The sequence below is a fragment of the Lithobates pipiens genome, unplaced genomic scaffold (genome assembly GCF_037356315.1).
Source record: "Lithobates pipiens isolate NorthernLeopardFrog02 unplaced genomic scaffold, aLitPip1_a1.2 Scaffold_18, whole genome shotgun sequence".
Lineage (NCBI taxonomy): Eukaryota > Metazoa > Chordata > Amphibia > Anura > Ranidae > Lithobates > Lithobates pipiens.
The window spans coordinates 54,017,678-54,031,293 of record NW_027507758.1 but is presented as its reverse complement, the minus strand read 5'-3'; the positions used below and the strand labels follow the sequence as shown (position 1 = coordinate 54,031,293).

General features: G+C 42.6%; 1 protein-coding gene across 4 annotated transcripts in view; it reads left to right on the top strand.

The window, feature by feature from the left end:
• The window catches only part of TMEM229B (transmembrane protein 229B), a 48,231-nt gene that overhangs the window by 19,624 nt on the left and 14,991 nt on the right, over positions 1-13,616 (top strand). Inside the window, exon 2 of one of the 4 annotated variants that reach the window (XM_077485679.1) lies at positions 1,278-1,375. The exons of 2 other annotated variants lie outside the window; for them this stretch is intronic. The gene's annotated coding sequence lies outside the window, so the exon portion shown is untranslated. Of the gene's footprint in view, positions 1-1,277; positions 1,376-10,859; positions 11,002-13,616 lie in introns of those variants that run through there. One more of the 4 variants, XM_077485680.1, reaches the window with a different exon arrangement.

Here is a 13,616-nt window from a genome sequence, read left to right as displayed (position 1 = left end):
TAATCATGACCAATTTTGTCATATGCCATTGCTGCGTGAGCAGGGCTGGTGCAAGGATTTTTGACACCCTAGGCAAAACTTCATTTTGCCACCCCCCCGGCTCCACCCCTGACCCCATCCCCTTTGCCCTGCCCATGTATACCCCACCTTTTTATTGAAAGGCTCATCAAATGCAGCCCATCAGTGCCCATCAAATGCAGCCTCACCAGCGCTCATCAATGCAGCCTCAAGAGCACCCATCAATGAATGTTTGCTTGCTTCCATTCATTTGGGACTCGGGACACAGACACAGTCCTCTGCCACGGCTACACCTCTGATACTGTGTGTGAACGGAGTGGCAGCTCCCTCCTGATGCTGAGACTTAGTTGGTTGCTGCAGAAAGAAGAGAGTAGGAATCCCATCGGCCGGGCACCCTAGGCAGCAGGGTGCCCTAGGCGGCTTCCTAATTTGCCTAGTGGTAGCACCGGCCCTGTGCGTGAGCTCCAGGAGAAAAATCCGGATGATTTTCAAAATTATCTCCAGATGACAGTCCCCTGCTTTCAACAACTTTTGGCATTGGTGACCCCCAAGCAGGACACATGCATGAGGCTTGCCATCACTCCAGAACAAAGGCTCAAAGCCACCTTGCATTACCTGGCAATGGGGAGAAGTCTCCAGGACCTCAAGTTTGCCACTGGGATCTCCCCCCAGGCTCTAAGACTCATTATTACACACACCTGTTCAGCCATTATTCAAGTACTGCAGAAGGACTATAGTCAGATAAGTTTTTCCCTTTAAGATCATGTTCTATGTGTTAATGTTTGCTAATGTATTGTATTAATTTGTTGATTATTTAATTATCAATATTGTAATATGCTGTGAATGTCCTCTTTGTCCTCATGCATGCATATTTTCCCTAACTAACCTCCCCAGCATGCTATCCTGGGCCCATACACACCTAGCCTAGTAACTTCACAATGTTTTTTGTCAACTACATTTTGGAGTTTACCTTAAACAAGCTCTACAATGTGTACAAATGTTATCGTTGTCCTCAGATTCAGACTGAGTGCAAAAGAGATTTTTTGGGGCACAATCTCATTTGGAACCCTCCCTCCCCCCAAAAAATGCAAGTCAACAGATACCAATACGCTATCTGCTGACTTTGCCAAAACCATAACACTATCCCTTTTTTGTGTTTAAATTTCTGTATAAATTCACCAAACCATGTAATGCAAGGGCCTGCCTGATTACCTACAAATTGTAACGTAGAACATTTTTGTCTCCTATTATATTGATAGGTATTTTCAGAATGTCGAAATGTGCTGCAATTTGGACAGTGTGGATCCATATTTTTAGATTATGACACTTCTTACCTGTCCACTGGGCTGCCAATAGTGTAAGTAAGGAGGGGCTTGCTAAAGTATCCCAGATTATTTATGCAAACAGCTCTCATGGAAGTGGAGAGGGTTACCTGTCCAAAACATGTACCCATTCCCCTCCCCCACCCTAAAATTTTGCTAATAAGCCACCAGAGGGGGAGATGAATCAGATAAGTTGACCTTACTCTTTTGTCTTCAAATACTCATTTAATGTTGGTTAAGCATGTTTATGTCAAATCTGTTTGCAATGTTATGTGCAGAAGTAGTAATTAAAAAAAAAAAAATTAATCCACAGTTTCCTTCCAACCCACAGCAATGGCAGGACTTTGCAGCTCAGTTCCACCATCAGTGGGATCTTTCCAACTGTGGTGGTGCTATTGATGGCAAGCATGTCCGGATTGTCCCACCTCCCACTCTGGCTCTATTATTTTAATCATAAGGGCTTTTGCGGTATAGTCATGCTAGCTGTAGTGTCTGCCAACTATGAGTTATTGTATCTGGATGTTGGGAAGAATGTCCACAATTCTGATGGAGTAGTGATTATGCAGCCAGAGTTCTACAAGCGGCTCCAGAATGGCACCTTAAACTTGCCGCCTGCTGAGGAAAATGTTGAGGGCCTCGATTTTGTTATTGTTGCAGATGAGGTCTTTGCTCTGGTGAAGCCGCAGCCTAGAGCAGAGAATATTCTATTACAGCCTCTCTAGTGCCAGAAGGTTGGTCAAAAATGCCTTTGGCATGCAGCCGCAGCCTGGTGAAGCCGCAGCCTAGAGCAGAGAATATTCCATTACAGGCTCTCTTGTGCCAGAAGGTTGGTCAAAAAAGCCTTTGGCATGCTATCGAGTCGTTTCATGCTGTTTTTGACTCCAATCAACCTGGCACTCTACAAAATCAACCCTGTGGTCCTGTGCTGTTGTATTTGAAAATTCCTGTGCTGGATTGCCCTCATAAATTGCCAGAGATATACGGCAGATATACCTACATTATTTTGTGGGCAGAGGAGCAGTGGCTTGGCAGCAAATTGTAGCTGATTATGCCTAATATCATTTTGAGATCATAAACTCAGGCTTTAATTTAGCCACTTGCTCCAATAGTGCAAAGGTACCTTATTTGCGACATGAGGTGACAATATCTTCTTCGGCTAACTATTATGGGGTGCTGTGGGTCTGCCACACACACACAATGTTTTTGTTCTTAATTAATCTAATGCATGAAGTTCAAAAACATTATGCCTTTTCAACTCTTATAATTTTTTGGAGGACTAAAAATTTCAGGAGTTGGCCACATTTAAGAGCACATTGTCACTGTAACTACAACAACTTAACAAATACACTGGTATTGAGCTTTGAAATAATAATGAGGTTTAACAGGCATGTTACAAAATATTAGATACACATGCCAAACTCAGGAACTTACAAAGTTCGATTTTGGTAAAGTGAAGGCAAAATGAGACATTAGTATGCCAAGACTGTGTGGATGTTGTATTCCTCAAATGGGATAATCTCACCCCTTTAAAGGTCAAAAATGGAAGCCCCGTACAGGCATAACAATTAAGTTACCCTAATGATCCCATGCCGCAAATGTGTGTAGTTACAAACATCCTTTTTCCTAAACCCACAAAACACACAGTGTGTCAACATGTGCTAGCTCCCATCAAGGGGTATCAATGAACGTGTTTCGGGGGTGCAACCCCTTCCTGAGCTTCTTTAGTTATGAGGAAGGGGTTGCACCCCCAAAATGCATCCATTGATACCCAGTGATGGTAGATAGCACGTCGACACCCTGTGTGTTTTGTGGCTTTCGGCAAACTAGATGTATGGAAATACACACATTTTAGGCATGGGATCATAAGGGAAATAAGAATGTTAAGGCGCTATTTGGGAGCACCTTCAAATTTTGGGTTTTATATTCTTAAAAACACTGAAAAATTACAATTCACATTAGTTAGGGCAGTGTTTCCAATTCCCAACTCTCCTCCTCAAGATGCAAACCCAGGTCATGTTTTCTATACTTGTAGAGTTTGGCACAGGTGATGTTGTCATGTTCACTGTTAGTAATTAGCACAGTCGTTTTTAGACTGAGAAAAATACAGAAAACATGACCTGATGGTGCACCTAGAAGAGTGGAGTGGAGAAACAGTTCTGAGTTCTGTCCCTAAACTTTCACATTTCCAAATCCGAAAAACATGTTAAATAAGAAAATGACAAACAAGAGCCAACAAGTGGAATAAAAAACTTCAGAACAGGCAAGAGAAAATTAAAATTTGGGAAGCATGTCCACAAAATCTTAGATTCTTCCCTGTAAAGCAGTAGCAGCCTCCTTGATTTACTCCAGATCCTTCAAACAATGCAACATATCTGCACTCATTCTGCCAATAATACATCGTAGAAGATCATGACCTAGTAAGAAGAGTAAAAAGTATTAAAGGGGTTGTAAAGGTAAATTTTTTATTTTCTACATAGGTTTCTTTAAGCTAGTGCATTGTTGGTTCACTTATCTTTTCCTTCGATTTCCCTTCTAAATGTTTTTTTTTCTTTGTTTTCTTTGTCTCAATTTCTCACTTCCTGTTCCTCCTCAGTAAGCTGTTCAGTAAGCTGTTTTGGCTGACTAACCACCAGCTCGGATGATGGTGAGAAGTTTACTGAGGAGAAACAGGAAGTGAGATATTCAGACAAAGCAAAAAAACATTTAGAAGGGAAATCAAAGGAAAAGGTAAGTGAACCAACAATGCACTAGCTTAAAGGAAACTATGTAGAAAATAAAAAAATTACCTTTACAACCCCTTTAAAGTAACGATGGTCAAATGGTTGAGGCCCTACATAGTGAGTTATGGTCAAATTCAGTAAATACTTACCTACACAGTTTATTGTTGCTTGCAACCTGCTTACCCTTCAGACACCTACACTACAAGGAATGTACACACTGCAACTACTCTTTAATCTTGGCCCTGGTCCCTGGGTCTCCAAAACTCGGGTACCTAGCAACACTCCCAGCTACCTCTTCCTTCTCCATGCTAATGTTAATGCACTACATACTTTGCTAATGTGTGGAGTGGGTGTTTGGCTTCAAATGTGTATACATGTCAAGTGTTTTGATGTCCAAACAAAAGTCCAACAATACATACTTGCACAAACAAGAGGCTCCCGAATACTTTCTTCCTCTTCTGGGTCGCTTTGGCCCTCAGTGTGACTCAAGTCAGGGTATTTGATATATGTAGCAAAATATAATTATAATCGTGCTACCAAAAAATAAAACAAAAATGTAGCAGCCAGCATCAACAACGATACAATTGCACCTCGTGAAGCAAAGTGTTACTACAACACGCCACCTATTTACTATGTTGTAGTAACACTTTGCTTCACGAGGTGTTTTCTTTCTAGCGCTGCATTTTCTGTTTATTATATTTGATATATGTGCTGGGTCCAGGGGTCAGATCCCATATCTCCAAAACAACATCTTGGGTGAGCTCACCACACTCTCTTTCCTCTAAAAACAAACAATACACGCAATCATTAAGCCACCTCAAGTCCCGTCTGTTTCTAGCATCCATTTTGCTACATTAGTTGACCAACCTTGCACTTGGTCTGATGTCAGTGTTTGCTCCTGACTTTTTGACTCCACCATACTGCACTCTGGTTGTTTTTCTGTGAAAAATGCATGGAAAAGGAATGGTGATGTCATTTTACAAAGGGCAAACACTGGACAAGTGCCAACATTTAAAAAGTACAGCAGTTGCCCCGCACCCCTTTTGTCTCCTATGGGAAAGGGGATATATGATGATCATCCTAGCAGGCGTGACTCCGTGTCACTGTGATCCCCGGGGCCTCTCCTCTACCCATGTCTACACTGGCAAGGCTGCATTGATGGGCACTGATGAGGCAGGCAGCAACCAGAAAGTGTTCTTTACCCCTTAAGTTCTGACCTAAGCCCATGGCCTTTGGCCCACCTAAAAGCACCCCTGTCGATGGCTAAACAAGCGTGTTTGAAGTTGTCACTTACGTTTTTGGGGAAAGATGCCCTTGTTGTCTCCCCTGTTGGGGCTCAAGCGAGGGTAGCCTCCCTTCCTGCGTTGTGGTAGCTTGGCTGGGGCCCCCTTTTTTGGTGCCTCCCTGTTGAAAGAAGATTAAAAAATGAGTTACAAAAATAAATAAATGTCCAAAAACATGGCCAAATAAGAATATTCATATCTGCTTTATATTTACCTTTATCTTTCGAATACCAAGTCATACAAAGATTTTATATAACCTTATATAGAATTTTCTAGAGCTACTTGGAGAAAGAACATATACAGACAGCAAATTTACAGATACAGTATACATATTGATTAGATACAAATATTGTTTACTTTTTATATGATCTGATGTATGCACTCCATCTAGTCTTGCTCACAGTGTTTGAGCTCAAACCATCATTTTCTGATTTGGTCCTTTGATCGTTCCACCCAAAAATATCTCTGCAAAACAGCAATGACCTTCTCCAAAATGCTGTCGGCTGTTGGGTCTTTCGTAATTGTGCAGCTTGCAGTCGTAATCATGTTTCTCTAGGATGTGCACCATCTCCACCATCTCATTCTTGCTCATGGGGGTTGCTTTGTGCCTCCTATGAGTGCCACCATCGGGGCTGCCTGGAATCCACCATACTGTCCCTCCCAAATGTTCTACCATGGGTGTCACATGTGGAAGAGAGACGGTCATGCCCCAGCTTCATGACTCACTGAGAGCGTAATTTCACGCATGCGCAGTGTATATAAAGCCATAATGCATATTTGATGGAACGGCCGTAGGAACGATCTTGGAGTGGAGGACAAAGGCTCGCCATTACCAACACATGAAAGGAGCCAGAAAACGAAGAAACAATTGGAAATTGGGGTAAGGTGGTTAGTGACCTATACTACTTCGATTGAGGCCTAGATTGGGACAAGATTATGAGTTAATCCAGACATTATGTTTTGTCTTGTGTTCTGCCTTGCAGGCATCATATCATTTATTATGACGGATACATTTACTGCACCTGATTTATTGCCCCAATTCATTGACCTCTACAGGGAGCTGCCCTGTTTCTGGAAGGTCAAGAGTCAAGACTACTTAAATAAAATCTTGAGGAAGGCAGTGATGGAGAAACTGCTTGAGTTGGTGAAGCCGTTGTACCCCAGGGCAGACATCAGCTGTCAAGAACAAAATATAAAACCTGAGGAGTACTTTTAAAAGGGAGCTCAACAAGGTCATGGACTCACAGAGATCTGGAGCATCAGCAGATGACATATTTGTCCCTAGGCTGTGGTATTACCACAACCTGCGGTTTCTGACCCCACCAGACAGAATCCAGCCACCACAGCTCCTGAGGTCCTCACAGGACCTGTTGCACAGTATGAAGATGTGGAGGAGCCCAGCTTGACCCAGATATAGCATTGTTGAACATATGTGTATCCAAAAATACAATGATGACAACTAGACGTAATTGTTAAAATATTTCTGCCTTAACAAAGTGGTTTCGATATCAATAGACAGTAGTGACCAAAAATGATTTTAACAAGAATAAAAAATGCTGGGATCCGAATGATAGTCCTTTCTATTTGTCAACATTCAATTTGCAACAGCGAGGAGAGCAAAATTGTGCGTGATTGATGACCAAACCCTAATCAAAAATTAAAATTATGTCCCATTTTCAAAAACAGGAAAGTGTCAGGCAGGAGGAGCCCGTGGCCAGCAGCCAGACGGAGTCCCAGATCCCTCCCTAAGCCCCCCGCTAAAAGGGCCAGGAAGAGCAGAAATCAGGACGAGGCCACAGCTGCCTTCGCCCTTGTACACACGGTCGGAGAATCCGTCGGAATGTGTCCTATCGGACCGTGTCGTCGGATAATCCAACTGTGTGTGGTATGCATCGGACTGATTCCGTCTGAATATCCGTCGGACCCAATTTTCCAACATGTTGGAAATATTTCCTGACCAACTGGGCTGATCGGACATACTCCGATCATGTGTAGAGAATTTTGATCGGACCAAGTGCCATGCATGCTCAGATCAAATTCCTACATCAAAGCTATTGGCTACTAGCCTGAATGTAGTCCCAGCATAACGAAATTACGTCATCACGTTCTGAAAGATCGGATTTTTTCGCCAACTTTGTCCAACCGTGTGTATGGAACAGTTTCGGACAAGATCCGACCGACAAGATCCGACGGACAAAATCCAACGGGCAAAATCCGACGGATTTGGTTGTGGAAATCTCCGACCATGTGTACAGGGGCTTCCTCAGCCAGGCCACTACTGCCACCAGGACAGACCCAGATACAGGCATTTAGGTGTCTGATGGCAAACAAATTAAGGAAGATGGATCTTGAGAAAAGGAGCAGGTGTGAGGAACTCATCCTGTAGCTCCTCAACAAGGGGAGGAGGGGCCACATTTTGGAAGAAACATGCATTTCGGATTTTGAGGCCCCACCTCCACAGCAGCATGGCGGACAGTGGCAATACCAGCCACAAGGCCCCCAACAAGGCCGCTGGACTGGGGATTTTCAGCCCTTCACCAATTACTAATTTCCTTCTTTTTTTTTCTGGACTAATGATTTTATCTGTTATATTTTCTATATTTTTTCTATGCATAGAATGCACTTTTTGTTAAGTTCTTTATATTTGGATGGCAGATAGCATCTCTAATTTATTTTTTTTGCTTTTTTTAATTTACAATAAAAAAAAACATTGTGTTGGATAATACTATGGCTCTGTGTTTTACTTCAAATTACAGTTTGGGAGTAGGCAGTTACATTTAAAAAAATACAAGGTAAAATTAACAAGGGACACCAACATCGTTGTATCTTTGATATTAAAAACTACAGGATAATGGTATTGTGGTAACTTGCCCAAAAAACAAAACAAGCATAATAATATAATTCTTGATATTATTAGAAAAAAAAGCCTTTTGAAAAAGCCTTTTAAAATACGTTTGCCAGAACTCCATCAGTATCACCAGCAAAGTAGCTTCATTTTTATCCCATTAAAGAAGAAGAAAATTGTGTGCTACATTTCGCCATTTCAAAATTTGTTGTGTCACGAATGTTAATTCTCCATTACGAACATTAGTTTACAAGACTGACCGCTGCCGGCTCGTCCTTGCTTGAGCATACGTGTTTGGAATTTTGTGTGATGGACTTGTGTACAGACGTGACGAAACATTGTCAGACGAAAATGTATTAGCTTGCCACCCAACATTTGTTGGCTGAAAGTTGTAAAGTTGTGAAAGCTGAAAGTTCTCCTGTAATCAGGGCCCACTAACAGGCCAGGCTTGCAAGATAACTGAAATACATCACAGGTGATATAATTTTCTGCTCAGTGATTGCAGTATTCTAGTCTGCATCTCCCCAAGTTAATACATATAATCTGGCCTGTTAGTGGGCCCTGAGGACAGGGTTGAGGACCACTGCTTTAGGCTACAATTCGCACAGGCTCACCAAAATTGGACAATAGAAGAAAAACATTGCCTGGTCTGATGAGTCTCAATCTCACCTGCAATATTCAGATGGGATCAGAATTTGATGTAAACAACATGAAAGCATGAATCCATCCTGCCTTGTATCAACGGTTCAGGCTGGTGGTGGTGGGGTAATGTGTGGGGGATATTTTCTTGGCACACTTTGGTCCCCTTTGTACCAATTGAGCATCGTTTAAACTCCATGGCCTACCTGAGTATTGTTGCTGACCATGTGCATCCCTTTATGACTAGGCTTCATGGCTTCTTCCAGCAGGATAATGCACCATGTCACAAAGCAAAAATCATCTCACCACTGGTTTCTTGAACATGACACCAGATCTCAATCCAATAAAGCACCTTTACCTTTGGGATATTTGCATCATGGATGTGCAGCAACCTCGTGGTGCTATCATGTCAATATGGACCAAAATCTCTGAGGAATGTTTCCAATGCCTTGTAGGGGGAACAAAAAGGATACCAAAAAAATTGAATTTTATAATATCTTATTTCAGATGGTGAGATTTATTCTGCTATTTCTTATGTCTTTGAACCTTTTTCCATGTTCTGAGGAAGCCTTTATGGCGAAACGCGTAGACACGATGCACAATGGTTCAATGTACAAAATGTATCATTTTATATGATTTTTATCCATTTTGAACACTGTTATGATACTATGTATTTTTAATTAATAAACTATTTTTTTGCTACTTTCTCATTTGTTTCCATGCCTTAAAAGTCCGACCTGTTGGTACCTATTTTGGTATCCTTTTTGTTCCCCCTACAAGATATATACGGATGTGGCATTGTGGGTGCTTCTCCCTTTTTTCCTCCCTTATTGAATCTATGCCAGGAAGAATTAAGACAGTTCTGAAGACAAAAAACGGTACTAGTAAGGTGTACATAATAAAGTGGCCTGGAGAGTATATAGGCCTATGTTAAATTACTGGCCCCAGCATGTATTTGGGGGCATGTAGTTCCAAAAAGCCATTTGCCATTTTGCAAAGTATAGTAGGGACTAAAGAGAAGGGGATCTCAGTGGGACAACACTGAATCCACTGGGTGGGTGAGTATCCTTCCAGTGCAGAACATCGCATCAGGTAGGCAAGGGGAAAAAAAACATTAGGGGGAAGGGTTAAGTTCCACTTTAAGGAGAAGGCAGGGGCGGATCCGGGGGCGGGGCAATGGGGCAATTGCTCCCCCCGAGAAAATAATGAGCGGGTGACTGAGCAGCCAGTGAGTGAGCGAGCGGACAGGCAGGCTGGTGAGTGAGCAATTATGCCGGTGGGCTGGCATGTGACTGAGCGAGGCAAGCAGGCAAGTGTTATCGGGAAGCCGCTCCCCTTCTGAATATGTTACTGAAGGGACATTGCGTTGCGGCCATCTTGGTACTCCCGCACTTGTCCACAGTAAGCCTAGTGTTATAAGTAGGTAAGAGTTATGCTTTTTGTAGTTATTTTTAACAGTAAACGCAACTTATATTTCACTAAATAAGCTGAGTTTACTGTTAAAAATAACTGTGAAAAATACAACTCCAGTGGGTGTATAAAGATGTCCTCTTGCCGACTTCTAACTCTAGGCTCACTGCTGACAAGTGGGGGTGTACCAAGATGGCCGCAATGCAACATTAATTTGGTTTCATATACTGATGAGTATATTCTGATGAGCATATTCTGATGAGCCACCCCCATCAAATCATTCTCTGCAGCTATTACCTTTTGTACCACCACCCCTTCCTTTAGAATGTAAGCTCTACGAGCAGGGCCCTCCAGTCCCTTTTGTATTTTACTGTAATTGTGTTGTCCCCCCTTATACATTGTAAAGTGCTGCGTAAACTGTTGGCGCTATATAAATCGTGTATAATAATAATAATAGTGAGTAGTGGCTTTCTGACATCATCTCTCACCCTGCATCACCACAGCTCAGCTTCTGACAGAACACTGCCATCCCTGTGCAGGCGTGGTCAGCAGAGATTACATTATCTCTTACTGCCTGCCCCGACTCTGGCACACAGCCACTGGCAAGTGACAATCCGCATCTTGTGGCAGGCGACATTGGTAGTGACAAATCTCATCTGGTAGCAGGGGATGTGGCAAGTGACATGGCAAGTGACAATCCACATTTGGTGGCAGCCGACGGTAGCAAGTGACATGCCCAGGGCTCCGACTGATTCTGCATTATGGTGAGTTGAAATATTAAATTTTATATTACAATGTAATAATAGAAATAATGCGCTTCAATCACCCTGACACCATATCAACCGTGGTGCCATGATGATTGAAGCGCCAACACCAGCCATTGCCCCAACAAATTGCCGCAAAATTTTCTTGCAGTGCCCCTCCCGAGACTAGGCTCTGGATCCGCCCCTGGGAGAAGGTCCTATATACAGAGGAATGGTGAGCCTCTGTACACTGCAGGGGCCCTGCATCCTGTGTCCTATTGAGCCCTATGACTTCCCTGGGTATGACACAAGTTTTGCAAGACCAGGACCTATAGATGATATCGCAAATGTTTTAATACTTTGTGTTTAAACACATTCCAGTTAACTTCAGTTCTTACAACCCACGACACATGTATTATGACTTCTGACAAATGTCATGTTAGTAATGCTTGGAAGATTTGCATGGCAATATTAAAATGAAGGCGTATATAATGTCTAGTCAAGGGCCCATTTGATATCGCCAGGAAGTCTCCTAAAGTTAGGGTAAAATCATTTGAATGAATGATGCTGAAACTTTCTTTAATGGCTCTTCGCGCACATTGTAGAAAACCACTGCAGGCTCTTTTTATTGCTGAAATTATAGTGCACAAAGTCACCATGCAGCAAAGCAGAGAGGCTTTCAAAGACTTCAATGTTATAATTTTCTTCCACGAACAAGCCGCATCCATTTCCATTAACAGATATTAAAAGTTCAAACATGTACTTTACTAAACATAAAATATGTCCCAAGTAATACATTTTATTCAGAATATCTGTCAATAATTGTACAAAAATATGTTTTACCATTATGTAACCACATTTTATTTATTTTTATTGTTTATCACAGGGTGTTTTTTGGCATTATAGGTTTTGCTTACCCCTCTCATGACCAAAAGTATTTAAAAACCTAGATACCTTTAGGACTGGGAGTGCCCCCCCCCCTTAGAGGCCGTACTGAAAAAGGAGTTTCCCTATAGTTGGAGCCCAGAACACATTACCTATCTGGGCATCAAAGTTACAAAAGACTTGAAACAACTGGCCCCTTCCAACTTCTCTCCTTTATTGTCAAAACTCAAAACTGAAATTGTCCAACTGAACAAAACCGAATTGACTTGGACGGGAAGGTTAGCCACCTTTAAAATGATTATTTTGCCGCAGATTCTGTACATGTTCCGTACCCTCCCAATCCCTTTAGGAGAGGTTCATTTTGGACCCTTTAATGCGATACTCAGACAGTTCCTATGGAGAGGTAAGAAACCTAGATGTGCTAAATCACTACTGGTGAAACATAGGAGGGCGGGAGGTATGGGACTAGTGGACATTCGAGACTACTACAGGGCCTCATTACTTACTCAAGTCAAACATTGGCTCAATCCCTCATGGGTGACCCCTTGGGTCGAGCTGGAAAGAGCCCTGTGCCCGACAGATGACTTGACAATACTGCTCCTATTAGATACTCTGAAGCCGTACTCTGTGCGCATATTTCCCCCCACCATCCAGGCCTCTTTGTTGGCCTGGAGGACTCTCACCAATTTAGCCTCAGAGGCGCAGGAGACCAAGGAGCTCCCTATACCCTTAAAAGTTCTCTCCTATATAGTCCCCGACCTTCCTACGGGTACATGGCATGACAAGGGAATGAAATTTATCGCTGACTTATACACTGAGGCTAGGCCCATTCCCTTCGACATACTTCAGGAACGATATGGACTTTCACCCACAGATAGGTTTACCTACTACCGTATATTACATTGCTTGAGGGCCGCAAAGACGCATCAAGTGCGTTTGCCTAAAGTTGCTTGGAAGTTCTACAACTCCAACTTCCTAGCCCGGGGTGGGATTTCCCTCTTTTATAACATCTACCAAAGCAAATTGGAGTTTGCTAAGTCTCGCCCCTACGAATTATGGGAAAAGGATATGAATACTTCCTTCACACCTCAACAATGGAAAGCAGCTTTTCGAGCTGTATATGCTTCCTCCAAATCCGTCAATCATTGGGAACTATCACAAAAAAACGCCCTAAGATGGTACCTCACGCCATACAAAATATCCAAATTTGACTGTGGGGGGTCCCCGCTATGCTGGAGAATGTGCGGAGACATTGGAAATCTGTACCACGTGTTTTGGAGTTGCAGGAGCCTAACTAGCTTCTGGAACTCCCTGTTCCGTGTTGTGTCCAGTGTGTCGGGGATCCTAACTAGACCTAACCCCGCTCTTGCTATATTGAACATAGGAATAGACATCTTTCCTCCTGAATCTAGAGTGGTGGTAACACACATCTTATTGGTGGCTCGTTCGCTGATAGCGAAACACTGGAAATCAAACTACGCCCCCAGAATATCTGAGGTTTTAGCTATCACCCAAATTCACTGTGTATATGAAACATTAATTGCTAGCAGACAAGGTAATAGAATGAAGATGTTGAATAAATGGCGAATGTGGAAAGATTGGTACAAGCCTACTTGATCTTAATGAGTGTTACATAAGTGTAGATTGGAGATGACCGCCAGACCTTGGTCAGTGGACCTACTATCCCCATCCCTACTCTTTCCTTTTCTTCCCCTTTCCTTTACTCCCCGTTTCTTTCTTATCCCCCGCCT